Source organism: Phoenix dactylifera, chromosome 4 (assembly GCF_051530095.1).
Source record: "Phoenix dactylifera cultivar Ajwa chromosome 4, Ajwa_hap1_PhDact_Kaust_v1.1, whole genome shotgun sequence".
Lineage (NCBI taxonomy): Eukaryota > Viridiplantae > Streptophyta > Magnoliopsida > Arecales > Arecaceae > Phoenix > Phoenix dactylifera.
The window spans coordinates 34266525-34293024 of NC_143193.1; the positions used below are offsets into that span (position 1 = coordinate 34266525).

At 49.6% G+C, this 26500-nt stretch overlaps 58 non-coding genes and 15 pseudogenes across 58 annotated transcripts; all 73 read right to left on the minus strand.

Moving 5' to 3' along the window:
- Positions 1-7: 7 nt before the first annotated feature.
- On the minus strand, positions 8-126 carry LOC149755318 (5S ribosomal RNA; annotated as a pseudogene).
- Positions 127-373: 247 nt separating this feature from the next.
- Positions 374-492, minus strand: LOC149755319 (5S ribosomal RNA). The gene has a single exon (XR_016402435.1). It is a non-coding gene; the product is annotated as a 5S ribosomal RNA (ribosomal RNA).
- Positions 493-739: 247 nt separating this feature from the next.
- Positions 740-858, minus strand: LOC149755320 (5S ribosomal RNA). Its single transcript, XR_016409474.1, has one exon. It is a non-coding gene; the product is annotated as a 5S ribosomal RNA (ribosomal RNA).
- A 247-nt stretch (positions 859-1105) lies between these two features.
- On the minus strand, positions 1106-1224 carry LOC149755321 (5S ribosomal RNA). Its single transcript, XR_016408068.1, has one exon. It is a non-coding gene; the product is annotated as a 5S ribosomal RNA (ribosomal RNA).
- Positions 1225-1471: 247 nt separating this feature from the next.
- LOC149755322 (5S ribosomal RNA) lies at positions 1472-1590 on the minus strand. The gene has a single exon (XR_016404618.1). It is a non-coding gene; the product is annotated as a 5S ribosomal RNA (ribosomal RNA).
- Positions 1591-1837: 247 nt separating this feature from the next.
- On the minus strand, positions 1838-1956 carry LOC149755323 (5S ribosomal RNA). Its single transcript, XR_016406159.1, has one exon. It is a non-coding gene; the product is annotated as a 5S ribosomal RNA (ribosomal RNA).
- Positions 1957-2202: 246 nt separating this feature from the next.
- On the minus strand, positions 2203-2321 carry LOC149755324 (5S ribosomal RNA). The gene has a single exon (XR_016406786.1). It is a non-coding gene; the product is annotated as a 5S ribosomal RNA (ribosomal RNA).
- A 247-nt stretch (positions 2322-2568) lies between these two features.
- Positions 2569-2687, minus strand: LOC149755325 (5S ribosomal RNA; annotated as a pseudogene).
- A 247-nt stretch (positions 2688-2934) lies between these two features.
- On the minus strand, positions 2935-3053 carry LOC149755326 (5S ribosomal RNA). The gene has a single exon (XR_016402436.1). It is a non-coding gene; the product is annotated as a 5S ribosomal RNA (ribosomal RNA).
- Positions 3054-3300: 247 nt separating this feature from the next.
- LOC149755327 (5S ribosomal RNA) lies at positions 3301-3419 on the minus strand. Its single transcript, XR_016409485.1, has one exon. It is a non-coding gene; the product is annotated as a 5S ribosomal RNA (ribosomal RNA).
- Positions 3420-3666: 247 nt separating this feature from the next.
- On the minus strand, positions 3667-3785 carry LOC149755328 (5S ribosomal RNA). Its single transcript, XR_016408069.1, has one exon. It is a non-coding gene; the product is annotated as a 5S ribosomal RNA (ribosomal RNA).
- A 247-nt stretch (positions 3786-4032) lies between these two features.
- On the minus strand, positions 4033-4151 carry LOC149755329 (5S ribosomal RNA). The gene has a single exon (XR_016404619.1). It is a non-coding gene; the product is annotated as a 5S ribosomal RNA (ribosomal RNA).
- A 247-nt stretch (positions 4152-4398) lies between these two features.
- On the minus strand, positions 4399-4517 carry LOC149755330 (5S ribosomal RNA). The gene has a single exon (XR_016406160.1). It is a non-coding gene; the product is annotated as a 5S ribosomal RNA (ribosomal RNA).
- Positions 4518-4763: 246 nt separating this feature from the next.
- Positions 4764-4882, minus strand: LOC149755331 (5S ribosomal RNA). The gene has a single exon (XR_016408791.1). It is a non-coding gene; the product is annotated as a 5S ribosomal RNA (ribosomal RNA).
- A 247-nt stretch (positions 4883-5129) lies between these two features.
- On the minus strand, positions 5130-5248 carry LOC149755332 (5S ribosomal RNA; annotated as a pseudogene).
- A 247-nt stretch (positions 5249-5495) lies between these two features.
- Positions 5496-5614, minus strand: LOC149755333 (5S ribosomal RNA). The gene has a single exon (XR_016402437.1). It is a non-coding gene; the product is annotated as a 5S ribosomal RNA (ribosomal RNA).
- A 247-nt stretch (positions 5615-5861) lies between these two features.
- Positions 5862-5980, minus strand: LOC149755334 (5S ribosomal RNA). Its single transcript, XR_016409496.1, has one exon. It is a non-coding gene; the product is annotated as a 5S ribosomal RNA (ribosomal RNA).
- Positions 5981-6227: 247 nt separating this feature from the next.
- LOC149755335 (5S ribosomal RNA) lies at positions 6228-6346 on the minus strand. Its single transcript, XR_016408070.1, has one exon. It is a non-coding gene; the product is annotated as a 5S ribosomal RNA (ribosomal RNA).
- A 247-nt stretch (positions 6347-6593) lies between these two features.
- LOC149755336 (5S ribosomal RNA) lies at positions 6594-6712 on the minus strand. The gene has a single exon (XR_016404620.1). It is a non-coding gene; the product is annotated as a 5S ribosomal RNA (ribosomal RNA).
- A 247-nt stretch (positions 6713-6959) lies between these two features.
- Positions 6960-7078, minus strand: LOC149755337 (5S ribosomal RNA). The gene has a single exon (XR_016406161.1). It is a non-coding gene; the product is annotated as a 5S ribosomal RNA (ribosomal RNA).
- A 246-nt stretch (positions 7079-7324) lies between these two features.
- LOC149755338 (5S ribosomal RNA) lies at positions 7325-7443 on the minus strand. The gene has a single exon (XR_016406787.1). It is a non-coding gene; the product is annotated as a 5S ribosomal RNA (ribosomal RNA).
- Positions 7444-7690: 247 nt separating this feature from the next.
- LOC149755339 (5S ribosomal RNA) lies at positions 7691-7809 on the minus strand (annotated as a pseudogene).
- Positions 7810-8056: 247 nt separating this feature from the next.
- LOC149755340 (5S ribosomal RNA) lies at positions 8057-8175 on the minus strand. The gene has a single exon (XR_016402438.1). It is a non-coding gene; the product is annotated as a 5S ribosomal RNA (ribosomal RNA).
- A 247-nt stretch (positions 8176-8422) lies between these two features.
- On the minus strand, positions 8423-8541 carry LOC149755341 (5S ribosomal RNA). The gene has a single exon (XR_016409507.1). It is a non-coding gene; the product is annotated as a 5S ribosomal RNA (ribosomal RNA).
- Positions 8542-8788: 247 nt separating this feature from the next.
- Positions 8789-8907, minus strand: LOC149755342 (5S ribosomal RNA). Its single transcript, XR_016408071.1, has one exon. It is a non-coding gene; the product is annotated as a 5S ribosomal RNA (ribosomal RNA).
- A 247-nt stretch (positions 8908-9154) lies between these two features.
- LOC149755343 (5S ribosomal RNA) lies at positions 9155-9273 on the minus strand. The gene has a single exon (XR_016404425.1). It is a non-coding gene; the product is annotated as a 5S ribosomal RNA (ribosomal RNA).
- Positions 9274-9520: 247 nt separating this feature from the next.
- Positions 9521-9639, minus strand: LOC149755344 (5S ribosomal RNA). The gene has a single exon (XR_016406162.1). It is a non-coding gene; the product is annotated as a 5S ribosomal RNA (ribosomal RNA).
- Positions 9640-9886: 247 nt separating this feature from the next.
- On the minus strand, positions 9887-10005 carry LOC149755345 (5S ribosomal RNA; annotated as a pseudogene).
- A 247-nt stretch (positions 10006-10252) lies between these two features.
- LOC149755346 (5S ribosomal RNA) lies at positions 10253-10371 on the minus strand. The gene has a single exon (XR_016406163.1). It is a non-coding gene; the product is annotated as a 5S ribosomal RNA (ribosomal RNA).
- Positions 10372-10618: 247 nt separating this feature from the next.
- LOC149755347 (5S ribosomal RNA) lies at positions 10619-10737 on the minus strand (annotated as a pseudogene).
- A 247-nt stretch (positions 10738-10984) lies between these two features.
- On the minus strand, positions 10985-11103 carry LOC149755348 (5S ribosomal RNA). Its single transcript, XR_016402439.1, has one exon. It is a non-coding gene; the product is annotated as a 5S ribosomal RNA (ribosomal RNA).
- A 247-nt stretch (positions 11104-11350) lies between these two features.
- Positions 11351-11469, minus strand: LOC149755349 (5S ribosomal RNA). Its single transcript, XR_016405229.1, has one exon. It is a non-coding gene; the product is annotated as a 5S ribosomal RNA (ribosomal RNA).
- A 247-nt stretch (positions 11470-11716) lies between these two features.
- Positions 11717-11835, minus strand: LOC149755350 (5S ribosomal RNA). The gene has a single exon (XR_016408072.1). It is a non-coding gene; the product is annotated as a 5S ribosomal RNA (ribosomal RNA).
- A 246-nt stretch (positions 11836-12081) lies between these two features.
- Positions 12082-12200, minus strand: LOC149755351 (5S ribosomal RNA). The gene has a single exon (XR_016404621.1). It is a non-coding gene; the product is annotated as a 5S ribosomal RNA (ribosomal RNA).
- A 247-nt stretch (positions 12201-12447) lies between these two features.
- Positions 12448-12566, minus strand: LOC149755352 (5S ribosomal RNA). The gene has a single exon (XR_016408079.1). It is a non-coding gene; the product is annotated as a 5S ribosomal RNA (ribosomal RNA).
- Positions 12567-12812: 246 nt separating this feature from the next.
- On the minus strand, positions 12813-12931 carry LOC149755353 (5S ribosomal RNA). Its single transcript, XR_016405331.1, has one exon. It is a non-coding gene; the product is annotated as a 5S ribosomal RNA (ribosomal RNA).
- A 247-nt stretch (positions 12932-13178) lies between these two features.
- Positions 13179-13297, minus strand: LOC149755354 (5S ribosomal RNA; annotated as a pseudogene).
- A 247-nt stretch (positions 13298-13544) lies between these two features.
- LOC149755355 (5S ribosomal RNA) lies at positions 13545-13663 on the minus strand. The gene has a single exon (XR_016405386.1). It is a non-coding gene; the product is annotated as a 5S ribosomal RNA (ribosomal RNA).
- A 247-nt stretch (positions 13664-13910) lies between these two features.
- Positions 13911-14029, minus strand: LOC149755356 (5S ribosomal RNA). The gene has a single exon (XR_016409518.1). It is a non-coding gene; the product is annotated as a 5S ribosomal RNA (ribosomal RNA).
- A 247-nt stretch (positions 14030-14276) lies between these two features.
- Positions 14277-14395, minus strand: LOC149755357 (5S ribosomal RNA). Its single transcript, XR_016408073.1, has one exon. It is a non-coding gene; the product is annotated as a 5S ribosomal RNA (ribosomal RNA).
- Positions 14396-14642: 247 nt separating this feature from the next.
- On the minus strand, positions 14643-14761 carry LOC149755358 (5S ribosomal RNA). Its single transcript, XR_016409529.1, has one exon. It is a non-coding gene; the product is annotated as a 5S ribosomal RNA (ribosomal RNA).
- Positions 14762-15008: 247 nt separating this feature from the next.
- Positions 15009-15127, minus strand: LOC149755359 (5S ribosomal RNA; annotated as a pseudogene).
- Positions 15128-15374: 247 nt separating this feature from the next.
- On the minus strand, positions 15375-15493 carry LOC149755360 (5S ribosomal RNA). The gene has a single exon (XR_016401192.1). It is a non-coding gene; the product is annotated as a 5S ribosomal RNA (ribosomal RNA).
- A 247-nt stretch (positions 15494-15740) lies between these two features.
- On the minus strand, positions 15741-15859 carry LOC149755361 (5S ribosomal RNA; annotated as a pseudogene).
- Positions 15860-16107: 248 nt separating this feature from the next.
- On the minus strand, positions 16108-16226 carry LOC149755362 (5S ribosomal RNA). Its single transcript, XR_016406864.1, has one exon. It is a non-coding gene; the product is annotated as a 5S ribosomal RNA (ribosomal RNA).
- Positions 16227-16473: 247 nt separating this feature from the next.
- On the minus strand, positions 16474-16592 carry LOC149755363 (5S ribosomal RNA). The gene has a single exon (XR_016408075.1). It is a non-coding gene; the product is annotated as a 5S ribosomal RNA (ribosomal RNA).
- Positions 16593-16839: 247 nt separating this feature from the next.
- LOC149755364 (5S ribosomal RNA) lies at positions 16840-16958 on the minus strand (annotated as a pseudogene).
- Positions 16959-17205: 247 nt separating this feature from the next.
- Positions 17206-17324, minus strand: LOC149755365 (5S ribosomal RNA). The gene has a single exon (XR_016406164.1). It is a non-coding gene; the product is annotated as a 5S ribosomal RNA (ribosomal RNA).
- Positions 17325-17570: 246 nt separating this feature from the next.
- Positions 17571-17689, minus strand: LOC149755366 (5S ribosomal RNA). Its single transcript, XR_016404427.1, has one exon. It is a non-coding gene; the product is annotated as a 5S ribosomal RNA (ribosomal RNA).
- A 247-nt stretch (positions 17690-17936) lies between these two features.
- LOC149755367 (5S ribosomal RNA) lies at positions 17937-18055 on the minus strand. The gene has a single exon (XR_016406165.1). It is a non-coding gene; the product is annotated as a 5S ribosomal RNA (ribosomal RNA).
- Positions 18056-18302: 247 nt separating this feature from the next.
- LOC149755368 (5S ribosomal RNA) lies at positions 18303-18421 on the minus strand (annotated as a pseudogene).
- Positions 18422-18668: 247 nt separating this feature from the next.
- Positions 18669-18787, minus strand: LOC149755369 (5S ribosomal RNA). The gene has a single exon (XR_016406865.1). It is a non-coding gene; the product is annotated as a 5S ribosomal RNA (ribosomal RNA).
- A 247-nt stretch (positions 18788-19034) lies between these two features.
- LOC149755370 (5S ribosomal RNA) lies at positions 19035-19153 on the minus strand (annotated as a pseudogene).
- A 247-nt stretch (positions 19154-19400) lies between these two features.
- LOC149755371 (5S ribosomal RNA) lies at positions 19401-19519 on the minus strand. Its single transcript, XR_016407761.1, has one exon. It is a non-coding gene; the product is annotated as a 5S ribosomal RNA (ribosomal RNA).
- A 246-nt stretch (positions 19520-19765) lies between these two features.
- On the minus strand, positions 19766-19884 carry LOC149755372 (5S ribosomal RNA; annotated as a pseudogene).
- A 247-nt stretch (positions 19885-20131) lies between these two features.
- On the minus strand, positions 20132-20250 carry LOC149755373 (5S ribosomal RNA). Its single transcript, XR_016407997.1, has one exon. It is a non-coding gene; the product is annotated as a 5S ribosomal RNA (ribosomal RNA).
- Positions 20251-20498: 248 nt separating this feature from the next.
- Positions 20499-20617, minus strand: LOC149755374 (5S ribosomal RNA). Its single transcript, XR_016409540.1, has one exon. It is a non-coding gene; the product is annotated as a 5S ribosomal RNA (ribosomal RNA).
- A 247-nt stretch (positions 20618-20864) lies between these two features.
- On the minus strand, positions 20865-20983 carry LOC149755375 (5S ribosomal RNA). Its single transcript, XR_016408076.1, has one exon. It is a non-coding gene; the product is annotated as a 5S ribosomal RNA (ribosomal RNA).
- A 247-nt stretch (positions 20984-21230) lies between these two features.
- LOC149755376 (5S ribosomal RNA) lies at positions 21231-21349 on the minus strand. The gene has a single exon (XR_016406217.1). It is a non-coding gene; the product is annotated as a 5S ribosomal RNA (ribosomal RNA).
- A 247-nt stretch (positions 21350-21596) lies between these two features.
- Positions 21597-21715, minus strand: LOC149755377 (5S ribosomal RNA). The gene has a single exon (XR_016408656.1). It is a non-coding gene; the product is annotated as a 5S ribosomal RNA (ribosomal RNA).
- Positions 21716-21962: 247 nt separating this feature from the next.
- LOC149755378 (5S ribosomal RNA) lies at positions 21963-22081 on the minus strand. Its single transcript, XR_016409551.1, has one exon. It is a non-coding gene; the product is annotated as a 5S ribosomal RNA (ribosomal RNA).
- Positions 22082-22328: 247 nt separating this feature from the next.
- Positions 22329-22447, minus strand: LOC149755379 (5S ribosomal RNA). The gene has a single exon (XR_016408657.1). It is a non-coding gene; the product is annotated as a 5S ribosomal RNA (ribosomal RNA).
- A 247-nt stretch (positions 22448-22694) lies between these two features.
- On the minus strand, positions 22695-22813 carry LOC149755380 (5S ribosomal RNA). Its single transcript, XR_016409562.1, has one exon. It is a non-coding gene; the product is annotated as a 5S ribosomal RNA (ribosomal RNA).
- A 247-nt stretch (positions 22814-23060) lies between these two features.
- On the minus strand, positions 23061-23179 carry LOC149755381 (5S ribosomal RNA). The gene has a single exon (XR_016408077.1). It is a non-coding gene; the product is annotated as a 5S ribosomal RNA (ribosomal RNA).
- Positions 23180-23426: 247 nt separating this feature from the next.
- LOC149755382 (5S ribosomal RNA) lies at positions 23427-23545 on the minus strand. Its single transcript, XR_016402457.1, has one exon. It is a non-coding gene; the product is annotated as a 5S ribosomal RNA (ribosomal RNA).
- Positions 23546-23792: 247 nt separating this feature from the next.
- On the minus strand, positions 23793-23911 carry LOC149755383 (5S ribosomal RNA). The gene has a single exon (XR_016408659.1). It is a non-coding gene; the product is annotated as a 5S ribosomal RNA (ribosomal RNA).
- Positions 23912-24158: 247 nt separating this feature from the next.
- Positions 24159-24277, minus strand: LOC149755384 (5S ribosomal RNA). Its single transcript, XR_016409573.1, has one exon. It is a non-coding gene; the product is annotated as a 5S ribosomal RNA (ribosomal RNA).
- Positions 24278-24524: 247 nt separating this feature from the next.
- Positions 24525-24643, minus strand: LOC149755385 (5S ribosomal RNA; annotated as a pseudogene).
- Positions 24644-24888: 245 nt separating this feature from the next.
- LOC149755386 (5S ribosomal RNA) lies at positions 24889-25007 on the minus strand. The gene has a single exon (XR_016406123.1). It is a non-coding gene; the product is annotated as a 5S ribosomal RNA (ribosomal RNA).
- Positions 25008-25253: 246 nt separating this feature from the next.
- LOC149755387 (5S ribosomal RNA) lies at positions 25254-25372 on the minus strand. The gene has a single exon (XR_016400950.1). It is a non-coding gene; the product is annotated as a 5S ribosomal RNA (ribosomal RNA).
- A 246-nt stretch (positions 25373-25618) lies between these two features.
- On the minus strand, positions 25619-25737 carry LOC149755388 (5S ribosomal RNA; annotated as a pseudogene).
- A 246-nt stretch (positions 25738-25983) lies between these two features.
- Positions 25984-26102, minus strand: LOC149755389 (5S ribosomal RNA). The gene has a single exon (XR_016400951.1). It is a non-coding gene; the product is annotated as a 5S ribosomal RNA (ribosomal RNA).
- A 246-nt stretch (positions 26103-26348) lies between these two features.
- On the minus strand, positions 26349-26467 carry LOC149755390 (5S ribosomal RNA). Its single transcript, XR_016400621.1, has one exon. It is a non-coding gene; the product is annotated as a 5S ribosomal RNA (ribosomal RNA).
- Positions 26468-26500: the final 33 nt, after the last annotated feature.

Below are 26500 nucleotides of genomic sequence, written 5' to 3' on the forward strand. Positions count from 1 at the left end.
AATTAAAGGGGTGCAACACGAGGACTTCCCAGAGGGTCACCCATCCTAGTACTACTCTCGCCCAAGCATGCTTAACTGCGGAGTTCTGATGGAATCTGGTGCATTAGTGCTGGTATGATCGTACCCATTACATGCCCTTCGAAACTCCCTTTTATGACAAAGCAGCAGACCTCGACGGCCCGAGACATTCGCGCCGGCGGGGCCGTTCTGGCGTAGGATTCAACGCGCTGGTCCCGCTATGCTGCATGGCACCGCCAGTCTCCGGACTCAGTTTATTTTCGGAGAAAAAAAATTATCCGAAGAGGAAAAGCCAAAGGCCGAAAAATTAAAAATAAATATTATCAAAAAATAAAAAAGCGGGCAAAAAATAAAAGGGGTGCAACACGAGGACTTTCCATAGGGTCACCCATCCTAGTACTACCCTCGCCCAAGCACGCTTAACTGCGGAGTTCTGATGGGATCCGGTGCATTAGTGCTGGTATGATCGCACCCATGACATGCCCTTCGAAACTCCCTTTTATGACAAAGCAGCCAACCTCGACGGCCCGAGACATTCGCGCCGCCGGGGCCGTTCTGGCGTAGGATTCAACGCGCTGGTCCCGCTATGCTGCATGGCACCGCCAGTCTCCGGACTCAGTTTATTTTCGGGGAAAAAAAATTATCCGAAGAGGAAAAGCCAAAAGCCGAAAAATTAAAAATAAATATTAACAAAAAATAAAAAAGCGGGCAAAAAATAAAAGGGGTGCAACACGAGGACTTCCCAGGGGGTCACCCATCCTAGTACTACTCTCGCCCAAGCACGCTTAACTGCGGAGTTCAGATGGGATCCGGTGCATTAGTGCTGGTATGATCGCACCCATGACAAGCCCTTCGAAACTCCCTTTTATGACAAAGCAGCAGGTCTCGACGGCCCGAGACATTCGCACCGCCGGGGCCGTTCTGGCGTAGGATTCAACGCGCTGGTCCCGCTATGCTGCATGGCACCGCCAGTCTCCGGACTCAGTTCATTTTCGGAGGAAAAAAATTATCCGAAGCGGAAAAGCCAAAAGCCGAAAAATTAAAAATAAATATTATCAAAAAATAAAAAAAGGGGCAAAAAATAAAAGGGGTGCAACACGAGGACTTCCCAGGTGGTCACCCATCCTAGTGCTACTCTCGCCCAAGCACGCTTAACTGCGGAGTTTTGATGGGATCCGGTGCATTAGTGCTGGTATGATCGCACCCATGACATGCCCTTCGAAACTCCCTTTTATGACAAAGCAGCCGACCTCGACGGCCCGAGACATTCGCGCCGCCGGGGCCGTTCTGGCGTAGGATTCAACGCGCTGGTCCCGCTATGCTGCATGGCACCGCCAGTCTCCGGACTCAGTTTATTTTCGGGGGAAAAAAATTATCCGAAGTGGAAAAGCCAAAAGCCGAAAAATTAAATATAAATATTATCAAAAAATAAAAAAACGGGCAAAAAATAAATGGGGTGCAACACGAGGACTTCCCGGGGGGTCACCCATCCTAGTACTACTCTCGCCCAAGCACGCTTAACTGCAGAGTTCTGATGGGATCCGGTGCATTAGTGCGGGTATGATCGCACCCATGACAAGCCCTTCGAAACTCCGTTTTATGACAAAGCAGCCGGTCTCGACGGCCCGAGACATTCGCGCCGCCAGGGCCGTTCTGGCGTAGGATTCAACGCGCTGGTCCCGCTATGCTGCATGGCACAGCCAGTCTCCGGACTCAGTTTATTTTCGGGGAGAAAAAATTATCCGAAGAGGAAAAGCCAAAGGCCGAAAAATTAAAAATAAATATTACCAAAAAATAAAAAAGCAGGCAAAAAATAAAAGGGGTGCAACACGAGGACTTTCCATAGGGTCACCCATCCTAGTACTACCCTCGCCTAAGCACGCTTAACTGCGGAGTTCTGATGGGATCCGGTGCATTAGTGCTGGTATGATCGCACCCATGACATGCCCTTCGAAACTCCCTTTTATGACAAAGCAGCCGACCTCGACGGCCCGAGACATTCGCGCCGCCGGGGCCGTTCTGGCGTAGGATTCAACGCGCTGGTCCCGCTATGCTGCATGGCACCGCCAGTCTCCGGACTCAGTTTATTTTCGGGGGAAAAAATTATCCGAAGAGGAAAAGCCAAAAGCCGAAAAATTAAAAATAAATATTATCAAAAAATAAAAAAGCGGGCAAAAAATAAAAGGGGGGCAACACGAGGACTTCCCAGGGGGTCACCCATCCTTGTACTACTCTCGCCCAAGCACGCTTAACTGCGGAGTTCTGATGGGATCCGGTGCATTAGTGCTGGTATGATCACACCCATGACAAGCCCTTCGAAACTCCCTTTTATGACAAAGCAGCAGACCTCGACGGCCCGAGACATTCGCGCCGCCAGGGCCGTTCTGGCGTAGAATTCAACGCGCTGGTCCCGCTATGCTGCATGGCACCGCCTGTCTCCGAACTCGGTTTATTTTGGGAGGAAAAAAATTATCCGGAGTGGAAAAGCCAAAAGCCGAAAAATTAAAAATAAATATTATCAAAAAATAAAAAAGCGGGCAAAAAATTAAAGGGGTGCAACACGAGGACTTCCCAGAGGGTCACCCATCCTAGTACTACTCTCGCCCAAGCATGCTTAACTGCGGAGTTCTGATGGAATCTGGTGCATTAGTGCTGGTATGATCGTACCCATTACATGCCCTTCGAAACTCCCTTTTATGACAAAGCAGCAGACCTCGACGGCCCGAGACATTCGCGCCGGCGGGGCCGTTCTGGCGTAGGATTCAACGCGCTGGTCCCGCTATGCTGCATGGCACCGCCAGTCTCCGGACTCAGTTTATTTTCGGAGAAAAAAAATTATCCGAAGAGGAAAAGCCAAAGGCCGAAAAATTAAAAATAAATATTATCAAAAAATAAAAAAGCGGGCAAAAAATAAAAGGGGTGCAACACGAGGACTTTCCATAGGGTCACCCATCCTAGTACTACCCTCGCCCAAGCACGCTTAACTGCGGAGTTCTGATGGGATCCGGTGCATTAGTGCTGGTATGATCGCACCCATGACATGCCCTTCGAAACTCCCTTTTATGACAAAGCAGCCAACCTCGACGGCCCGAGACATTCGCGCCGCCGGGGCCGTTCTGGCGTAGGATTCAACGCGCTGGTCCCGCTATGCTGCATGGCACCGCCAGTCTCCGGACTCAGTTTATTTTCGGGGAAAAAAAATTATCCGAAGAGGAAAAGCCAAAAGCCGAAAAATTAAAAATAAATATTAACAAAAAATAAAAAAGCGGGCAAAAAATAAAAGGGGTGCAACACGAGGACTTCCCAGGGGGTCACCCATCCTAGTACTACTCTCGCCCAAGCACGCTTAACTGCGGAGTTCAGATGGGATCCGGTGCATTAGTGCTGGTATGATCGCACCCATGACAAGCCCTTCGAAACTCCCTTTTATGACAAAGCAGCAGGTCTCGACGGCCCGAGACATTCGCACCGCCGGGGCCGTTCTGGCGTAGGATTCAACGCGCTGGTCCCGCTATGCTGCATGGCACCGCCAGTCTCCGGACTCAGTTCATTTTCGGAGGAAAAAAATTATCCGAAGCGGAAAAGCCAAAAGCCGAAAAATTAAAAATAAATATTATCAAAAAATAAAAAAAGGGGCAAAAAATAAAAGGGGTGCAACACGAGGACTTCCCAGGTGGTCACCCATCCTAGTGCTACTCTCGCCCAAGCACGCTTAACTGCGGAGTTTTGATGGGATCCGGTGCATTAGTGCTGGTATGATCGCACCCATGACATGCCCTTCGAAACTCCCTTTTATGACAAAGCAGCCGACCTCGACGGCCCGAGACATTCGCGCCGCCGGGGCCGTTCTGGCGTAGGATTCAACGCGCTGGTCCCGCTATGCTGCATGGCACCGCCAGTCTCCGGACTCAGTTTATTTTCGGGGGAAAAAAATTATCCGAAGTGGAAAAGCCAAAAGCCGAAAAATTAAATATAAATATTATCAAAAAATAAAAAAACGGGCAAAAAATAAATGGGGTGCAACACGAGGACTTCCCGGGGGGTCACCCATCCTAGTACTACTCTCGCCCAAGCACGCTTAACTGCAGAGTTCTGATGGGATCCGGTGCATTAGTGCGGGTATGATCGCACCCATGACAAGCCCTTCGAAACTCCGTTTTATGACAAAGCAGCCGGTCTCGACGGCCCGAGACATTCGCGCCGCCAGGGCCGTTCTGGCGTAGGATTCAACGCGCTGGTCCCGCTATGCTGCATGGCACAGCCAGTCTCCGGACTCAGTTTATTTTCGGGGAGAAAAAATTATCCGAAGAGGAAAAGCCAAAGGCCGAAAAATTAAAAATAAATATTACCAAAAAATAAAAAAGCAGGCAAAAAATAAAAGGGGTGCAACACGAGGACTTTCCATAGGGTCACCCATCCTAGTACTACCCTCGCCTAAGCACGCTTAACTGCGGAGTTCTGATGGGATCCGGTGCATTAGTGCTGGTATGATCGCACCCATGACATGCCCTTCGAAACTCCCTTTTATGACAAAGCAGCCGACCTCGACGGCCCGAGACATTCGCGCCGCCGGGGCCGTTCTGGCGTAGGATTCAACGCGCTGGTCCCGCTATGCTGCATGGCACCGCCAGTCTCCGGACTCAGTTTATTTTCGGGGGAAAAAATTATCCGAAGAGGAAAAGCCAAAAGCCGAAAAATTAAAAATAAATATTATCAAAAAATAAAAAAGCGGGCAAAAAATAAAAGGGGGGCAACACGAGGACTTCCCAGGGGGTCACCCATCCTTGTACTACTCTCGCCCAAGCACGCTTAACTGCGGAGTTCTGATAGGATCCGGTGCATTAGTGCTGGTATGATCACACCCATGACAAGCCCTTCGAAACTCCCTTTTATGACAAAGCAGCAGACCTCGACGGCCCGAGACATTCGCGCCGCCAGGGCCGTTCTGGCGTAGAATTCAACGCGCTGGTCCCGCTATGCTGCATGGCACCGCCTGTCTCCGAACTCGGTTTATTTTGGGAGGAAAAAAATTATCCGGAGTGGAAAAGCCAAAAGCCGAAAAATTAAAAATAAATATTATCAAAAAATAAAAAAGCGGGCAAAAAATTAAAGGGGTGCAACACGAGGACTTCCCAGAGGGTCACCCATCCTAGTACTACTCTCGCCCAAGCATGCTTAACTGCGGAGTTCTGATGGAATCTGGTGCATTAGTGCTGGTATGATCGTACCCATTACATGCCCTTCGAAACTCCCTTTTATGACAAAGCAGCAGACCTCGACGGCCCGAGACATTCGCGCCGGCGGGGCCGTTCTGGCGTAGGATTCAACGCGCTGGTCCCGCTATGCTGCATGGCACCGCCAGTCTCCGGACTCAGTTTATTTTCGGAGAAAAAAAATTATCCGAAGAGGAAAAGCCAAAGGCCGAAAAATTAAAAATAAATATTATCAAAAAATAAAAAAGCGGGCAAAAAATAAAAGGGGTGCAACACGAGGACTTTCCATAGGGTCACCCATCCTAGTACTACCCTCGCCCAAGCACGCTTAACTGCGGAGTTCTGATGGGATCCGGTGCATTAGTGCTGGTATGATCGCACCCATGACATGCCCTTCGAAACTCCCTTTTATGACAAAGCAGCCAACCTCGACGGCCCGAGACATTCGCGCCGCCGGGGCCGTTCTGGCGTAGGATTCAACGCGCTGGTCCCGCTATGCTGCATGGCACCGCCAGTCTCCGGACTCAGTTTATTTTCGGGGAAAAAAAATTATCCGAAGAGGAAAAGCCAAAAGCCGAAAAATTAAAAATAAATATTAACAAAAAATAAAAAAGCGGGCAAAAAATAAAAGGGGTGCAACACGAGGACTTCCCAGGGGGTCACCCATCCTAGTACTACTCTCGCCCAAGCACGCTTAACTGCGGAGTTCAGATGGGATCCGGTGCATTAGTGCTGGTATGATCGCACCCATGACAAGCCCTTCGAAACTCCCTTTTATGACAAAGCAGCAGGTCTCGACGGCCCGAGACATTCGCACCGCCGGGGCCGTTCTGGCGTAGGATTCAACGCGCTGGTCCCGCTATGCTGCATGGCACCGCCAGTCTCCGGACTCAGTTCATTTTCGGAGGAAAAAAATTATCCGAAGCGGAAAAGCCAAAAGCCGAAAAATTAAAAATAAATATTATCAAAAAATAAAAAAAGGGGCAAAAAATAAAAGGGGTGCAACACGAGGACTTCCCAGGTGGTCACCCATCCTAGTGCTACTCTCGCCCAAGCACGCTTAACTGCGGAGTTTTGATGGGATCCGGTGCATTAGTGCTGGTATGATCGCACCCATGACATGCCCTTCGAAACTCCCTTTTATGACAAAGCAGCCGACCTCGACGGCCCGAGACATTCGCGCCGCCGGGGCCGTTCTGGCGTAGGATTCAACGCGCTGGTCCCGCTATGCTGCATGGCACCGCCAGTCTCCGGACTCAGTTTATTTTCGGGGGAAAAAAATTATCCGAAGTGGAAAAGCCAAAAGCCGAAAAATTAAATATAAATATTATCAAAAAATAAAAAAACGGGCAAAAAATAAATGGGGTGCAACACGAGGACTTCCCGGGGGGTCACCCATCCTAGTACTACTCTCGCCCAAGCACGCTTAACTGCAGAGTTCTGATGGGATCCGGTGCATTAGTGCGGGTATGATCGCACCCATGACAAGCCCTTCGAAACTCCGTTTTATGACAAAGCAGCCGGTCTCGACGGCCCGAGACATTCGCGCCGCCAGGGCCGTTCTGGCGTAGGATTCAACGCGCTGGTCCCGCTATGCTGCATGGCACAGCCAGTCTCCGGACTCAGTTTATTTTCGGGGAGAAAAAATTATCCGAAGAGGAAAAGCCAAAGGCCGAAAAATTAAAAATAAATATTACCAAAAAATAAAAAAGCAGGCAAAAAATAAAAGGGGTGCAACACGAGGACTTTCCATAGGGTCACCCATCCTAGTACTACCCTCGCCTAAGCACGCTTAACTGCGGAGTTCTGATGGGATCCGGTGCATTAGTGCTGGTATGATCGCACCCATGACATGCCCTTCGAAACTCCCTTTTATGACAAAGCAGCCGACCTCGACGGCCCGAGACATTCGCGCCGCCGGGGCCGTTCTGGCGTAGGATTCAACGCGCTGGTCCCGCTATGCTGCATGGCACCGCCAGTCTCCGGACTCAGTTTATTTTCGGGGGAAAAAATTATCCGAAGAGGAAAAGCCAAAAGCCGAAAAATTAAAAATAAATATTATCAAAAAATAAAAAAGCGGGCAAAAAATAAAAGGGGGGCAACACGAGGACTTCCCAGGGGGTCACCCATCCTTGTACTACTCTCGCCCAAGCACGCTTAACTGCGGAGTTCTGATGGGATCCGGTGCATTAGTGCTGGTATGATCACACCCATGACAAGCCCTTCGAAACTCCCTTTTATGACAAAGCAGCAGACCTCGACGGCCCGAGACATTCGCGCCGCCAGGGCCGTTCTGGCGTAGAATTCAACGCGCTGGTCCCGCTATGCTGCATGGCACCGCCTGTCTCCGAACTCGGTTTATTTTGGGAGGAAAAAAATTATCCGGAGTGGAAAAGCCAAAAGCCGAAAAATTAAAAATAAATATTATCAAAAAATAAAAAAGCGGGCAAAAAATTAAAGGGGTGCAACACGAGGATTTCCCAGAGGGTCACCCATCCTAGTACTACTCTCGCCCAAGCATGCTTAACTGCGGAGTTCTGATGGAATCTGGTGCATTAGTGCTGGTATGATCGTACCCATTACATGCCCTTCGAAACTCCCTTTTATGACAAAGCAGCAGACCTCGACGGCCCGAGACATTCGCGCCGGCGGGGCCGTTCTGGCGTAGGATTCAACGCGCTGGTCCCGCTATGCTGCATGGCACCGCCAGTCTCCGGACTCAGTTTATTTTCGGAGAAAAAAAATTATCCGAAGAGGAAAAGCCAAAGGCCGAAAAATTAAAAATAAATATTATCAAAAAATAAAAAAGCGGGCAAAAAATAAAAGGGGTGCAACACGAGGACTTTCCATAGGGTCACCCATCCTAGTACTACCCTCGCCCAAGCACGCTTAACTGCGGAGTTCTGATGGGATCCGGTGCATTAGTGCTGGTATGATCGCACCCATGACATGCCCTTCGAAACTCCCTTTTATGACAAAGCAGCCGACCTCGACGGCCCGAGACATTCGCGCCGCCGGGGCCGTTCTGGCGTAGGATTCAACGCGCTGGTCCCGCTATGCTGCATGGCACCGCCAGTCTCCGGACTCAGTTTATTTTCGGGGAAAAAAAATTATCCGAAGAGGAAAAGCCAAAAGCCAAAAAATTAAAAATAAATATTAACAAAAAATAAAAAAGCGGGCAAAAAATAAAAGGGGTGCAACACGAGGACTTCCCAGGGGGTCACCCATCCTAGTACTACTCTCGCCCAAGCACGCTTAACTGCGGAGTTCAGATGGGATCCGGTGCATTAGTGCTGGTATGATCGCACCCATGACAAGCCCTTCGAAACTCCCTTTTATGACAAAGCAGCAGGTCTCGACGGCCCGAGACATTCGCACCGCCGGGGCCGTTCTGGCGTAGGATTCAACGCGCTGGTCCCGCTATGCTGCATGGCACCGCCAGTCTCCGGACTCAGTTCATTTTCGGAGGAAAAAAATTATCCGAAGCGGAAAAGCCAAAAGCCGAAAAATTAAAAATAAATATTATCAAAAAATAAAAAAAGGGGCAAAAAATAAAAGGGGTGCAACACGAGGACTTCCCAGGTGGTCACCCATCCTAGTGCTACTCTCGCCCAAGCACGCTTAACTGCGGAGTTTTGATGGGATCCGGTGCATTAGTGCTGGTATGATCGCACCCATGACATGCCCTTCGAAACTCCCTTTTATGACAAAGCAGCCGACCTCGACGGCCCGAGACATTCGCGCCGCCGGGGCCGTTCTGGCGTAGGATTCAACGCGCTGGTCCCGCTATGCTGCATGGCACCGCCAGTCTCCGGACTCAGTTTATTTTCGGGGGAAAAAAATTATCCGAAGTGGAAAAGCCAAAAGCCGAAAAATTAAAAATAAATATTATCAAAAAATAAAAAAACGGGCAAAAAATAAATGGGGTGCAACACGAGGACTTCCCGGGGGGTCACCCATCCCAGTACTACTCTCGCCCAAGCACGCTTAACTGCAGAGTTCTGATGGGATCCGGTGCATTAGTGCGGGTATGATCGCACCCATGACAAGCCCTTCGAAACTCCGTTTTATGACAAAGCAGCCGGTCTCGACGGCCCGAGACATTCGCGCCGCCAGGGCCGTTCTGGCGTAGGATTCAACGCGCTGGTCCCGCTATGCTGCATGGCACAGCCAGTCTCCGGACTCAGTTTATTTTCGGGGAGAAAAAATTATCCGAAGAGGAAAAGCCAAAGGCCGAAAAATTAAAAATAAATATTACCAAAAAATAAAAAAGCGGGCAAAAAATAAAAGGGGTGCAACACGAGGACTTTCCATAGGGTCACCCATCCTAGTACTACCCTCGCCTAAGCACGCTTAACTGCGGAGTTCTGATGGGATCCGGTGCATTAGTGCTGGTATGATCGCACCCATGACATGCCCTTCGAAACTCCCTTTTATGACAAAGCAGCCGACCTCGACGGCCCGAGACATTCGCGCCGCCGGGGCCGTTCTGGCGTAGAATTCAACGCGCTGGTCCCGCTATGCTGCATGGCACCGCCTGTCTCCGAACTCGGTTTATTTTGGGAGGAAAAAAATTATCCGGAGTGGAAAAGCGAAAAGCCGAAAAATTAAAAATAAATATTATCAAAAAATAAAAAAGCGGGCAAAAAATTAAAGGGGTGCAACACGAGGACTTCCCAGAGGGTCACCCATCCTAGTACTACTCTCGCCCAAGCATGCTTAACTGCGGAGTTCTGATGGAATCTGGTGCATTAGTGCTGGTATGATCGTACCCATTACATGCCCTTCGAAACTCCCTTTTATGACAAAGCAGCAGACCTCGACGGCCCGAGACATTCGCGCCGGCGGGGCCGTTCTGGCGTAGGATTCAACGCGCTGGTCCCGCTATGCTGCATGGCACCGCCAGTCTCCGGACTCAGTTTATTTTCGGAGAAAAAAAATTATCCGAAGAGGAAAAGCCAAAGGCCGAAAAATTAAAAATAAATATTACCAAAAAATAAAAAAGCGGGCAAAAAATAAAAGGGGTGCAACACGAGGACTTTCCATAGGGTCACCCATCCTAGTACTACCCTCGCCTAAGCACGCTTAACTGCGGAGTTCTGATGGGATCCGGTGCATTAGTGCTGGTATGATCGCACCCATGACATGCCCTTCGAAACTCCCTTTTATGACAAAGCAGCCGACCTCGACGGCCCGAGACATTCGCGCCGCCGGGGCCGTTCTGGCGTAGAATTCAACGCGCTGGTCCCGCTATGCTGCATGGCACCGCCTGTCTCCGAACTCGGTTTATTTTGGGAGGAAAAAAATTATCCGGAGTGGAAAAGCGAAAAGCCGAAAAATTAAAAATAAATATTATCAAAAAATAAAAAAGCGGGCAAAAAATTAAAGGGGTGCAACACGAGGACTTCCCAGAGGGTCACCCATCCTAGTACTACTCTCGCCCAAGCATGCTTAACTGCGGAGTTCTGATGGAATCTGGTGCATTAGTGCTGGTATGATCGTACCCATTACATGCCCTTCGAAACTCCCTTTTATGACAAAGCAGCAGACCTCGACGGCCCGAGACATTCGCGCCGGCGGGGCCGTTCTGGCGTAGGATTCAACGCGCTGGTCCCGCTATGCTGCATGGCACCGCCAGTCTCCGGACTCAGTTTATTTTCGGAGAAAAAAAATTATCCGAAGAGGAAAAGCCAAAGGCCGAAAAATTAAAAATAAATATTATCAAAAAATAAAAAAGCGGGCAAAAAATAAAAGGGGTGCAACACGAGGACTTTCCATAGGGTCACCCATCCTAGTACTACCCTCGCCCAAGCACGCTTAACTGCGGAGTTCTGATGGGATCCGGTGCATTAGTGCTGGTATGATCGCACCCATGACATGCCCTTCGAAACTCCCTTTTATGACAAAGCAGCCGACCTCGATGGCCCGAGACATTCGCGCCGCCGGGGCCGTTCTGGCGTAGGATTCAACGCGCTGGTCCCGCTATGCTGCATGGCACCGCCAGTCTCCGAACTCAGTTTATTTTCGGGGAAAAAAAATTATCCGAAGAGGAAAAGCCAAAAGCCGAAAAATTAAAAATAAATATTAACAAAAAATAAAAAAGCGGGCAAAAAATAAAAGTGGTGCAACACGAGGACTTCCCAGGGGGTCGCCCATCCTAGTACTACTCTCGCCCAAGCACGCTTAACTGCGGAGTTCACATGGGATCCGGTGCATTAGTGCTGGTATGATCGCACCCATGACAAGCCCTTCGAAACTCCCTTTTATGACAAAGCAGCAGGTCTCGACGGCCCGAGACATTCGCACCGCCGGGGCCGTTCTGGCGTAGGATTCAACGCGCTGGTCCCGCTATGCTGCATGGCACCGCCAGTCTCCGGACTCAGTTTATTTTCGGAGGAAAAAAATTATCCGAAGCGGAAAAGCCAAAAGCCGAAAAATTAAAAATAAATATTATCAAAAAATAAAAAAAGGGGCAAAAAATAAAAGGGGTGCAACACGAGGACTTCCCAGGTGGTCACCCATCCTAGTGCTACTCTCGCCCAAGCACGCTTAACTGCGGAGTTTTGATGGGATCCGGTGCATTAGTGCTGGTATGATCGCACCCATGACATGCCCTTCGAAACTCCCTTTTATGACAAAGCAGCCGACCTCGACGGCCCGAGACATTCGCGCCGCCGGGGCCGTTCTGGCGTAGGATTCAATGCGCTGGTCCCGCTATGCTGCATGGCACCGCCAGTCTCCGGACCCAGTTTATTTTCGGGGGAAAAAATTATCCGAAGTGGAAAAGCCAAAAGCCGAAAAATTAAAAATAAATATTATCAAAAAATAAAAAAACGGGCAAAAAATAAATGGGGTGCAACACGAGGACTTCCCGGGGGGTCACCCATCCTAGTACTACTCTCGCCCAAGCACGCTTAACTGCAGAGTTCTGATGGGATCCGGTGCATTAGTGCGGGTATGATCGCACCCATGACAAGCCCTTCGAAACTCCGTTTTATGACAAAGCAGCCGGTCTCGACGGCCCGAGACATTCGCGCCGCCAGGGCCGTTCTGGCGTAGGATTCAACGCGCTGGTCCCGCTATGCTGCATGGCACAGCCAGTCTCCGGACTCAGTTTATTTTCGGGGAGAAAAAATTATCCGAAGAGGAAAAGCCAAAGGCCGAAAAATTAAAAATAAATATTACCAAAAAATAAAAAAGCGGGCAAAAAATAAAAGGGGTGCAACACGAGGACTTTCCATAGGGTCACCCATCCTAGTACTACCCTCGCCTAAGCACGCTTAACTGCGGAGTTCTGATGGGATCCGGGGCATTAGTGCTGGTATGATCGCACCCATGACATGCCCTTCGAAACTCCCTTTTATGACAAAGCAGCCGACCTCGACGGCCCGAGACATTCGCGCCGCCGGGGCCGTTCTGGCGTAGGATTCAACGCGCTGGTCCCGCTATGCTGCATGGCACCGCCAGTCTCCGGACTCAGTTTATTTTCGGGGGAAAAAATTAACCGAAGAGGAAAAGCCAAAAGCCGAAAAATTAAAAATAAATATTATCAAAAAATAAAAAAGCGGGCAAAAAATAAAAGGGGGGCAACACGAGGACTTCCCAGGGGGTCACCCATCCTTGTACTACCCTCGCCCAAGCACGCTTAACTGCGGAGTTCTGATGGGATCCGGTGCATTAGTGCTGGTATGATCACACCCATGACAAGCCCTTCGAAACTCCCTTTTATGACAAAGCAGCAGACCTCGACGGCCCGAGACATTCGCGCCGCCGGGGCCGTTTTGGCGTAGAATTCAACGCGCTGGTCCCGCTATGCTGCATGGCACCGCCCGTCTCCGAACTCGGTTTATTTTGGGAGGAAAAAAATTATCCGGAGTGGAAAAGCCAAAAGCCGAAAAATTAAAAATAAATATTATCAAAAAATAAAAAAGCGGGCAAAAAATTAAAGGGGTGCAACACGAGGACTTCCCAGAGGGTCACCCATCCTAGTACTACTCTCGCCCAAGCATGCTTAACTGCGGAGTTCTGATGGAATCTGGTGCATTAGTGCTGGTATGATCGTACCCATTACATGCCCTTCGAAACTCCCTTTTATGACAAAGCAGCAGACCTCGACGGCCCGAGACATTCGCGCCGGCGGGGCCGTTCTGGCGTAGGATTCAACGCGCTGGTCCCGCTATGCTGCATGGCACCGCCAGTCTCCGGACTCAGTTTATTTTTGGAGAAAAAAAATTATCCGAAGAGGAAAAGCCAAAGGCCGAAAAATTAAAAATAAATATTATCAAAAAATAAAAAAGCGGGCAAAAAATAAAAGGGGTGCAACACGAGGACTTTCCATAGGGTCACCCATCCTAGTACTACCCTCGCCCAAGCACGCTTAACTGCGGAGTTCTGATGGGATCCGGTGCATTAGTGCTGGGATGATCGCACCCATGACATGCCCTTCGAAACTCCCTTTTATGACAAAGCAGCCGACCTCGACGGCCCGAGACATTCGCGCCGCCGGGGCCGTTCTGGCGTAGGATTCAATGCGCTGGTCCCGCTATGCTGCATGGCACCGCCAGTCTCCGGACTCAGTTTATTTTTGGGGAAAAAAAATTATCCGAAGAGGAAAAGCCAAAAGCCGAAAAATTAAAAATAAATATTAACAAAAAATAAAAAAGTGGGCAAAAAATAAAAGGGGTGCAACACGAGGACTTCCCAGGGGGTCACCCATCCTAGTACTACTCTCGCCCAAGCACGCTTAACTGCGGAGTTCAGATGGGATCCGGTGCATTAGTGCTGGTATGATCGCACCCATGACAAGCCCTTCGAAACTCCCTTTTATGACAAAGCAGCAGGTCTCGACGGCCCGAGACATTCGCACCGCCGGGGCCGTTCTGGCGTAGGATTCAACGCGCTGGTCCCGCTATGCTGCATGGCACCGCCAGTCTCCGGACTCAGTTTATTTTCGGAGGAAAAAAATTATTCGAAGCGGAAAAGCCAAAAGCCGAAAAATTAAAAATAAATATTATCAAAAAATAAAAAAAGGGGCAAAAAATAAAAGGGGTGCAACACGAGGACTTCCCAGGTGGTCACCCATCCTAGTGCTACTCTCGCCCAAGCACGCTTAACTGCGGAGTTTTGATGGGATCCGGTGCATTAGTGCTGGTATGATCGCACCCATGACATGCCCTTCGAAACTCCCTTTTATGACAAAGCAGCCGACCTCGACGGCCCGAGACATTCGCGCCGCCGGGGCCGTTCTGGCGTAGGATTCAACGCGCTGGTCCCGCTATGCTGCATGGCACCGCCAGTCTCCGGACTCAGTTTATTTTCGGGGGAAAAAAATTATCCGAAGAGGAAAAGCCAAAAGCCGAAAAATTAAAAATAAATATTATCAAAAAATAAAAAAGCGGGCAAAAAATAAAAGGGGTGCAACACGAGGACTTCCCAGGGGGTCACCCATCCTAGTACTACTCTCGCCCAAGCACGCTTAACTGCGGAGTTCAGATGGGATCCGGTGCATTAGTGCTGGTATGATCGCACCCATGACAAGCCCTTCGAAACTCCCTTTTATGACAAAGCAGCAGGTCTCGACGGCCCGAGACATTCGCACCGCCGGGGCCGTTCTGGCGTAGGATTCAACGCGCTGGTCCCGCTATGCTGCATGGCACCGCCAGTCTCCGGACTCAGTTTATTTTCGGAGGAAAAAAATTATTCGAAGCGGAAAAGCCAAAAGCCGAAAAATTAAAAATAAATATTATCAAAAAATAAAAAAAGGGGCAAAAAATAAAAGGGGTGCAACACGAGGACTTCCCAGGTGGTCACCCATCCTAGTGCTACTCTCGCCCAAGCACGCTTAACTGCGGAGTTTTGATGGGATCCGGTGCATTAGTGCTGGTATGATCGCATCCATGACATGCCCTTCGAAACTCCCTTTTATGACAAAGCAGCCGACCTCGACGGCCCGAGACATTCGCGCCGCCGGGGCCGTTCTGGCGTAGGATTCAACGCGCTGGTCCCGCTATGCTGCATGGCACCGCCAGTCTCCGGACTCAGTTTATTTTCGGGGGAAAAAAATTATCCGAAGAGGAAAAGCCAAAAGCCGAAAAATTAAAAATAAATATTATCAAAAAATAAAAAAGCGGGCAAAAAATAAAAGGGGTGCAACACGAGGACTTCCCAGGGGGTCACCCATCCTAGTACTACTCTCGCCCAAGCACGCTTAACTGCGGAGTTCAGATGGGATCCGGTGCATTAGTGCTAGTATGATCGCACCCATGACAAGCCCTTTGAAACTCCCTTTTATGACAAAGCAGCAGGTCTCGACGGCCCGAGACATTCGCACCGCCGGGGCCGTTCTGGCGTAGGATTCAACGCGCTGGTCCCGCTATGCTGCATGGCACCGCCAGTCTCCGGACTCAGTTTATTTTCGGAGGAAAAAAATTATCCGAAGCGGAAAAGCCAAAAGCCAAAAAATTTAAAATAAATATTATCAAAAAATAAAAAAAGGGGCAAAAAATAAAAGGGGTGCAACACGAGGACTTCCCAGGTGGTCACCCATCCTAGTGCTACTCTCGCCCAAGCACGCTTAACTGCGGAGTTTTGATGGGATCCGGTGCATTAGGGCTGGTATGATCGCACCCATGACATGCCCTTCGAAACTCCCTTTTATGACAAAGCAGCCGACCTCGACGGCCCGAGACATTCGCGCCGCCGGGGCCGTTCTGGCGTAGGATTCAACGCGCTGGTCCCGCTATGCTGCATGGCACCGCCAGTCTCCGGACTCAGTTTATTTTCGGGGGAAAAAAATTATCCGAAGTGGAAAAGCCAAAAGCTGAAAAATTAAAAATAAATATTATCAAAAAATAAAAAAAAGGGGCAAAAAATAAATGGGGTGCAACACGAGGACTTCCCGGGGGGTCACCCATCCTAGTACTACTCTCGCCCAAGCACGCTTAACTGCGGAGTTCAGATGGGATCCGGTGCAATAGTGCTGGTATGATCGGACCCATGACAAGCCCTTCGAAACTCCCTTTTATGACAAAGCAGCAGGTCTCGACGGCCCGAGACATTCGCACCGCCGGGACCGTTCTGGCGTAGGATTCAACGCGCTGGTCCCGCTATGCTGCATGGCACCGCCAGTCTCCGGACTCAGTTTATTTTCGGAGGAAAAAAATTATCCGAAGCGGAAAAGCCAAAAGCCGAAAAATTAAAAATAAATATTATCAAAAAATAAAAAAAGGGGCAAAAAATAAAAGGGGTGCAACACGAGGACTTCCCAGGTGGTCACCCATCCTAGTGCTACTCTCGCCCAAGCACGCTTAACTGCGGAGTTTTGATGGGATCCGGTGCATTAGTGCTGGTATGATCGCACCCATGACATGCCCTTCGAAACTCCCTTTTATGACAAAGCAGCCGACCTCGACGGCCCGAGACATTCGCGCCGCCGGGGCCGTTCTGGCGTAGGATTCAACGCGCTGGTCCCGCTATGCTGCATGGCACCGCCAGTCTCCGGACTCAGTTTATTTTCGGGGGAAAAAAATTATCCGAAGTGGAAAAGCCAAAAGCCGAAAAATTAAAAATAAATATTATCAAAAAATAAAAAAGCGGGCAAAAAATTAAAGGGGTGCAACACGAGGACTTCCCAGAGGGTCACCCATCCTAGTACTACTCTCGCCCAAGCATGCTTAACTGCGGAGTTCTGATGGAATCTGGTGCATTAGTGCTGGTATGATCGTACCCATTACATGCCCTTCGAAACTCCCTTTTATGACAAAGCAGCAGACCTCGACGGCCCGAGACATTCGCGCCGCCAGGGCCGTTCTGGCGTAGGATTCAACGCGCTGGTCCCGCTATGCTGCATGGCACAGCCAGTCTCCGGACTCAGTTTATTTTCGGGGAGAAAAAATTATCCGAAGAGGAAAAGCCAAAGGCCGAAAAATTAAAAATAAATATTACCAAAAAATAAAAAAGCGGGCAAAAAATAAAAGGGGTGCAACACGAGGACTTTCCATAGGGTCACCCATCCTAGTACTACCCTCGCCTAAGCACGCTTAACTGCGGAGTTCTGATGGGATCCGGTGCATTAGTGCTGGTATGATCGCACCCATGACATGCCCTTCGAAACTCCCTTTTATGACAAAGCAGCCGACCTCGACGGCCCGAGACATTCGCGCCGCCGGGGCCGTTCTGGCGTAGGATTCAACGCGCTGGTCCCGCTATGCTGCATGGCACCGCCAGTCTCCGGACTCAGTTTATTTTCGGGGGAAAAAATTATCCGAAGTGGAAAAGCCAAAAGCCGAAAAATTAAAAATAAATATTATCAAAAAATAAAAAAACGGGCAAAAAATAAATGGGGTGCAACACGAGGACTTCCCGGGGGGTCACCCATCCCAGTACTACTCTCGCCCAAGCACGCTTAACTGCAGAGTTCTGATGGGATCCGGTGCATTAGTGCGGGTATGATCGCACCCATGACAAGCCCTTCGAAACTCCGTTTTATGACAAAGCAGCCGGTCTCGACGGCCCGAGACATTCGCGCCGCCAGGGCCGTTCTGGCGTAGGATTCAACGCGCTGGTCCCGCTATGCTGCATGGCACAGCCAGTCTCCGGACTCAGTTTATTTTCGGGGAGAAAAAATTATCCGAAGAGGAAAAGCCAAAGGCCGAAAAATTAAAAATAAATATTACCAAAAAATAAAAAAGCGGGCAAAAAATAAAAGGGGTGCAACACGAGGACTTTCCATAGGGTCACCCATCCTAGTACTACCCTCGCCTAAGCACGCTTAACTGCGGAGTTCTGATGGGATCCGGTGCATTAGTGCTGGTATGATCGCACCCATGACATGCCCTTCGAAACTCCCTTTTATGACAAAGCAGCCGACCTCGACGGCCCGAGACATTCGCGCCGCCGGGGCCGTTCTGGCGTAGAATTCAACGCGCTGGTCCCGCTATGCTGCATGGCACCGCCTGTCTCCGAACTCGGTTTATTTTGGGAGGAAAAAAATTATCCGGAGTGGAAAAGCGAAAAGCCGAAAAATTAAAAATAAATATTATCAAAAAATAAAAAAGCGGGCAAAAAATTAAAGGGGTGCAACACGAGGACTTCCCAGAGGGTCACCCATCCTAGTACTACTCTCGCCCAAGCATGCTTAACTGCGGAGTTCTGATGGAATCTGGTGCATTAGTGCTGGTATGATCGTACCCATTACATGCCCTTCGAAACTCCCTTTTATGACAAAGCAGCAGACCTCGACGGCCCGAGACATTCGCGCCGGCGGGGCCGTTCTGGCGTAGGATTCAACGCGCTGGTCCCGCTATGCTGCATGGCACCGCCAGTCTCCGGACTCAGTTTATTTTCGGAGAAAAAAAATTATCCGAAGAGGAAAAGCCAAAGGCCGAAAAATTAAAAATAAATATTATCAAAAAATAAAAAAGCGGGCAAAAAATAAAAGGGGTGCAACACGAGGACTTTCCATAGGGTCACCCATCCTAGTACTACCCTCGCCCAAGCACGCTTAACTGCGGAGTTCTGATGGGATCCGGTGCATTAGTGCTGGTATGATCGTACCCATTACATGCCCTTCGAAACTCCCTTTTATGACAAAGCAGCAGACCTCGACGGCCCGAGACATTTGCGCCGGCGGGGCCGTTCTGGCGTAGGATTCAACGCGCTGGTCCCGCTACGCTGCATGGCACCGCCAGTCTCCGGACTCAGTTTATTTTCGGGGAAAAAAAATTATCCGAAGAGGAAAAGCCAAAGGCCGAAAAATTAAAAATAAATATTATCAAAAAATAAAAAAGCGGGCAAAAAATAAAAGGGGTGCAACACGAGGACTTTCCATAGGGTCACCCATCCTTGTACTACCCTTGCCAAAGCACGCTTAACTGCGGAGTTCTGATGGGATCCGGTGCATTAGTGCTGGTATGATCGCACCCATGACATGCCCTTCGAAACTCCCTTTTATGACAAAGCAGCCGACCTCGACGGCCCGAGACATTCGCGCCGCCGGGGCCGTTCTGGCGTAGGATTCAACGCGCTGGTCCCGCTATGCTGCATGGCACCGCCAGTCTCCGGACTCAGTTTATTTTCGGGGGAAAAAAATTATCCGAAGAGGAAAAGTCAAAAGCCGAAAAATTAAAAATAAATATTATCAAAAAATAAAAAAGCGGGCAAAAAATAAAAGGGGTGCAACACGAGGACTTCCCAGGGGGTCACCCATCCTAGTAATACTCTCGCCCAAGCACGCTTAACTGCGGAGTTCAGATGGGATCCGGTGCATTAGTGCTGGTATGATCGTACCCATGACAAGCCCTTCGAAACTCCCTTTTATGACAAAGCAGCAGGTCTCGACGGCCCGAGACATTCGCACCGCCGGGGCCGTTCTGGCGTAGGATTCAACGCGCTGGTCCCGCTATGCTGCATGGCACCGCCAGTCTCCGGACTCAGTTTATTTTCGGAGGAAAAAAATTATCCGAAGCGGAAAAGCCAAAATCCGAAAAATTAAAAATAAATATTATCAAAAAATAAAAAAAGGGCAAAAAATAAAAGGGGTGCAACACGAGGACTTCCCAGGTGGTCACCCATCCTAGTGCTACTCTCGCCCAAGCACGCTTAACTGCGGAGTTTTGATGGGATCCGGTGCATTAGTGATGGTATGATCGCACCCATGACAAGCCCTTCGAAACTCCGTTTTATGACAAAGCAGCCGGTCTCGACGGCCCGAGACATTCGCGCCGCCAGGGCCGTTCTGGCGTAGGATTCAACGCGCTGGTCCCGCTATGCTGCATGGCACAGCCAGTCTCCGGACTCAGTTTATTTTCGGGGAGAAAAAATTATCCGAAGAGGAAAAGCCAAAGGCCGAAAAATTAAAAATAAATATTACCAAAAAATAAAAAAGCGGGCAAAAAATAAAAGGGTTGCAACACGAGGACTTTCCATAGGGTCACCCATCCTAGTACTACCCTCGCCTAAGCACGCTTAACTGCGGAGTTCTGATGGGATCCGGTGCATTAGTGCTGGTATGATCGCACCCATGACATGCCCTTCGAAACTCCCTTTTATGACAAAGCAGCCGACCTCGACGGCCCGAGACATTCGCGCCGCCGGGGCCGTTCTGGCGTAGGATTCAACGCGCTGGTCCCGCTATGCTGCATGGCACCGCCAGTCTCCGGACTCAGTTTATTTTCGGGGAAAAAAAAATTATCCGAAGAGGAAAAGCCAAAAGCCGAAAAATTAAAAATAAATATTAACAAAAAATAAAAAAGCGGGCAAAAAATAAAAGGGGTGCAACACGAGGACTTCCCAGGGGGTCACCCATCCTAGTACTACTCTCGCCCAAGCACGCTTAACTGCGGAGTTCAGATGGGATCCGGTGCATTAGTGCTGGTATGATCGCACCCATGACAAGCCCTTCGAAACTCCCTTTTATGACAAAGCAGCAGGTCTCGACGGCCCGAGACATTCGCACCGCCGGGGCCGTTCTGGCGTAGGATTCAACGCGCTGGTCCCGCTATGCTGCATGGCACCGGCAGTCTCCGGACTCAGTTTATTTTCGGAGGAAAAAAATTATCCGAAGCGAAAAAGCCAAAAGCCGAAAAATTAAAAATAAATATTATCAAAAAATAAAAAAAGGGGCAAAAAATAAAAGGGGTGCAACACGAGGACTTCCCAGGTGGTCACCCATCCTAGTGCTACTCTCGCCCAAGCACGCTTAACTGCGGAGTTTTGATGGGATCCGGTGCATTAGTGCTGGTATGATCGCACCCATGACATGCCCTTCGAAACTCCCTTTCATGACAAAGCAGCCGACCTCGACGGCCCGAGACATTCGCGCCGCCGGGGCCGTTCTGGCGTAGGATTCAACGCGCTGGTCCCGCTATGCTGCATGGCACCGCCAGTCTCCGGACTCAGTTTATTTTCGGGGGAAAAAAATTATCCGAAGAGGAAAAGCCAAAAGCCGAAAAATTAAAAATAAATATTATCAAAAAATAAAAAAGCGGGCAAAAAATAAAAGGGGTGCAACACGAGGACTTCCCAGGGGGTCACCCATCCTAGTACTACTCTCGCCCAAGCACGCTTAACTGCGGAGTTTAGATGGGATCCGGTGCATTAGTGCTGGCATGATCGCACCCATGACAAGCCCTTCGAAACTCCCTTTTATGACAAAGCAGCAGGTCTCGACGGCCCGAGACATTCGCACCGCCGGGGCCGTTCTGGCGTAGGATTCAACGCGCTGGTCCCGCTATGCTGCATGGCACCGCCAGTCTCCGGACTCAGTTTATTTTCGGAGGAAAAAAATTATCCGAAGCGGAAAAGCCAAAAGCCGAAAAATTAAAAATAAATATTATCAAAAAATAAAAAAAGGGGCAAAAAATAAAAGGGGTGCAACACGAGGACTTCCCAGGTGGTCACCCATCCTAGTGCTACTCTCGCCCAAGCACGCTTAACTGCGGAGTTTTGATGGGATCCGGTGCATTAATGCTGGTATGATCGCACCCATGACATGCCCTTCGAAACTCCCTTTTATGACAAAGCAGCCGACCTCGACGGCCCGAGACATTCGCGCCGCCGGGGCCGTTCTGGCGTAGGATTCAATGCGCTGGTCCCGCTATGCTGCATGGCACCGCCAGTCTCCGGACTCAGTTTATTTTCGGGGGAAAAAAATTATCCGAAGAGGAAAAGCCAAAAGCCGAAAAATTAAAAATAAATATTAACAAAAAATAAAAAAGTGGGCAAAAAATAAAAGGGGTGCAACACGAGGACTTCCCAGGGGGTCACCCATCCTAGTACTACTCTCGCCCAAGCACGCTTAACTGCGGAGTTCAGATGGGATCCGGTGCATTAGTGCTGGTATGATCGCACCCATGACAAGCCCTTCGAAACTCCCTTTTATGACAAAGCAGCAGGTCTCGACGGCCCGAGACATTCGCACCGCCGGGGCCGTTCTGGCGTAGGATTCAACGCGCTGGTCCCGCTATGCTGCATGGCACCGGCAGTCTCCGGACTCAGTTTATTTTCGGAGGAAAAAAATTATCCGAAGCGGAAAAGCCAAAAGCCGAAAAATTAAAAATAAATATTATCAAAAAATAAAAAAAGGGGCAAAAAATAAAAGGGGTGCAACACGAGGACTTCCCAGGTGGTCACCCATCCTAGTGCTACTCTCGCCCAAGCACGCTTAACTGCGGAGTTTTGATGGGATCCGGTGCATTAATGCTGGTATGATCGCACCCATTACATGCCCTTCGAAACTCCCTTTTATGACAAAGCAGCCGACCTCGACGGCCCGAGACATTCGCGCCGCCGGGGCCGTTCTGGCGTAGGATTCAATGCGCTGGTCCCGCTATGCTGCATGGCACCGCCAGTCTCCGGACTCAGTTTATTTTCGGGGGAAAAATATTATCCGAAGAGGAAAAGCCAAAAGCCGAAAAATTAAAAATAAATATTAACAAAAAATAAAAAAGTGGGCAAAAAATAAAAGGGGTGCAACACGAGGACTTCCCAGGGGGTCACCCATCCTAGTACTACTCTCGCCCAAGCACGCTTAACTGCGGAGTTCAGATGGGATCCGGTGCATTAGTGCTGGTATGATCGCACCCATGACAAGCCCTTCGAAACTCCCTTTTATGACAAAGCAGCAGGTCTCGACGGCCCGAGACATTCGCACCGCCGGGGCCGTTCTGGCGTAGGATTCAACGCGCTGGTCCCGCTATGCTGCATGGCACCGGCAGTCTCCGGACTCAGTTTATTTTCGGAGGAAAAAAATTATCCGAAGCGGAAAAGCCAAAAGCCGAAAAATTAAAAATAAATATTATCAAAAAATAAAAAAAGGGGCAAAAAATAAAAGGGGTGCAACACGAGGACTTCCCAGGTGGTCACCCATCCTAGTGCTACTCTCGCCCAAGCACGCTTAACTGCGGAGTTTTGATGGGATCCGGTGCATTAGTGCTGGTATGATCGCACCCATGACATGCCCTTCGAAACTCCCTTTCATGACAAAGCAGCCGACCTCGACGGCCCGAGACATTCGCGCCGCCGAGGCCGTTCTGGCGTAGGATTCAACGCGCTGGTCCCGCTATGCTGCATGGCACCGCCAGTCTCCGGACTCAGTTTATTTTCGGGGGAAAAAAATTATCCGAAGAGGAAAAGCCAAAAGCCGAAAAATTAAAAATAAATATTATCAAAAAATAAAAAAGCGGGCAAAAAATAAAAGGGGTGCAACACGAGGACTTCCCAGGGGGTCACCCATCCTTGTACTACTCTCGCCCAAGCACGCTTAACTGCGGAGTTCAGATGGGATCCGGTGCATTAGTGCTGGTATGATCGCACCCATGACAAGCCCTTCGAAACTCCCTTTTATGACAAAGCAGCAGGTCTCGACGGCCCGAGACATTCGCACCGCCGGGGCCGTTCTGGCGTAGGATTCAACGCGCTGGTCCCGCTATGCTGCATGGCACCGCCAGTCTCCGGACTCAGTTTATTTTCGGAGGAAAAAAATTATCCGAAGCGGAAAAGCCAAAAGCCGAAAAATTAAAAATAAATATTATCAAAAAATAAAAAAAGGGGCAAAAAATAAAAGGGGTGCAACACGAGGACTTCCCAGGTGGTCACCCATCCTAGTGCTACTCTCGCCCAAGCACGCTTAACTGCGGAGTTTTGATGGGATCCGGTGCATTAATGCTGGTATGATCGCACCCATGACATGCCCTTCGAAACTCCCTTTTATGACAAAGCAGCCGACCTCGACGGCCCGAGACATTCGCGCCGCCGGGGCCGTTCTGGCGTAGGATTCAATGCGCTGGTCCCGCTATGCTGCATGGCACCGCCAGTCTCCGGACTCAGTTTATTTTCGGGGGAAAAAAATTATCCGAAGAGGAAAAGCCAAAAGCCGAAAAATTAAAAATAAATATTATCAAAAAATAAAAAAGCGGGCAAAAAATAAAAGGGGTGCAACACGAGGACTTCCCAGGGGGTCACCCATCCTAGTACTACTCTCGCCCAAGCACGCTTAACTGCGGAGTTCAGATGGGATCCGGTGCATTAGTGCTGGTATGATCGCACCCATGACAAGCCCTTCGAAACTCCCTTTTATGACAAAGCAGCAGGTCTCGACGGCCCGAGACATTCGCACCGCCGGGGCCGTTCTGGCGTAGGATTCAACGCGCTGGTCCCGCTATGCTGCATGGCACCGCCAGTCTCCGGACTCAATTTATTTTCGGGGGAAAAAAATTATCCGAAGAGGAAAAGCCAAAAGCCGAAAAATTAAAAATAAATATTATCAAAAAATAAAAAAGCGGGCAAAAAATAAAAGGGGTGCAACACGAGGACTTCCCAGGGGGTCACCCATCCTAGTGCTACTCTCGCCCAAGCACGCTTAACTGCGGAGTTCTGATGGGATCCGGTGCGTTAGTGCTGGTCTGATCGCCCATGACAAGCCCTTCGAAACTCCCTTTTATGACAAAGCAGCCGGTCTCGACGGCCCGAGACATTTGCGCCGCCGGGGCCGTTCTGGCGTAGAATTCAACGCGCTGGTCCCGCTATGCTGCATGGCACCGCCAGTCTCCGAACTCAGTTTATTTTAGGAGGAAAAAAATTATCCGGAGTGGAAAAGCCAAAAGCCGAAAAATTAAAAATAAATATTATCAAAAAATAAAAAAGCGGGCAAAAAATTAAAGGGGTGCAACACGAGGACTTCCCAGAGGGTCACCCATCCTAGTACTACTCTCGCCCAAGCATGCTTAACTGCGGAGTTCTGATGGAATCCGGTGCATTAGTGCTGGTATGATCGCACCCATGACATGCCCTTCGAAACTTCCTTTTATGACAAAGCAGCAGACCTCGACGGCCCGAGACATTCGCGCTGGCGGGGCCGTTCTGGCGTAGGATTCAACGCGCTGGTCCCGCTATGCTACATGGCACCGCCAGTCTCCGGACTCAGTTTATTTTCGGAGGAAAAAATTATCCGAAGAGGAAAAGCCAGAAGCCGAAAAATTAAAAATAAATATTATCAAAAAATAAAAAAGCGGGCAAAAAATAAAAGGGGTGCAACACGAGGACTTCCCAGGGGGGCACCCATCCTAGTACTACTCCCGCCCAAGCACGCTTAACTGCGGAGTTCTGATGGGATCCGGTGCATTAGTGCTGGTATGATCGCACCCATGACATTCCCTTCGAAACTCTCTTATATGACAAAGCAGCAGACCTCGACGGCCCGAGACATTCCGCCGCCGGGGCCATTCTGGCGTAGGATTCAACGCGCTGGTCCCGCTATGCTGCATGGCACCGCCAGTCTCCGGACTCAGTTTATTTTCGGGGAAAAAAAATTATCCGAAGTGGAAAAGCCAAAAGCCGAAAAATTAAAAATAAATATTACCAAAAAATAAAAAAACGGGCAAAAAATAAATGGGGTGCAACATGAGGACTTCCCGGGGGGTCACCCATCCTAGTACTACTCTCGCCCAAGCACGCTTAACTGCGGAGTTCTGATGCGATCCAGTGCATTAGTGCTGGTATGATCGCACCCATGACAAGCCCTTCGAAACTCCTTTTTATGACAAAGCAGCCGGTCTCGACGGCCCGAGACATTCGCGCCGCCATGGCCGTTCTGGCGTAGGATTCAACGCGCTGGTCCCGCTATGCTGCATGGCACCGCCAGTCTCCGGACTCAGTTTATTTTCGGGGGAAAAAATTATCTGAAGAGGAAAAGCCAAAAGCCGAAAAATTAAAAATAAATATTATCAAAAAATAAAAAAGCGGGCAAAAAATAAAAGGGGTGCAACACGAGGACTTCCCAGGGGGGCACCCATCCTAGTACTACTCCCGCCCAAGCACGCTTAACTGCGGAGTTCTGATGGGATCCGGTGCATTAGTGCTGGTATGATCGCACCCATGACATTCCCTTCGAAACTCTCTTATATGACAAAGCAGCAGACCTCGACGGCCCGAGACATTCGCGCCGCCGGGGCCGTTCTGGCGTAGGATTCAACGCGCTGGTCCCGCTATGCTGCATGGCACCGCCAGTCTCCGGACTCAGTTTATTTTCGGGGGAAAAAAATTATCCGAAGTGGAAAAGCCAAAAGCCGAAAAATTAAAAATAAATATTATCAAAAAATAAAAAAAGGGCAAAAAATAAATGGGGTGCAACACGAGGACTTCCCGGGGGGTCACCCATCCTAGTACTACTCTCGCCCAAGCACGCTTAACTGCGGAGTTCTGATGGGATCCGGTGCATTAGTGCTGGTATGATCGCACCCATGACAAGCCCTTCGAACCTCCTTTTTATGACA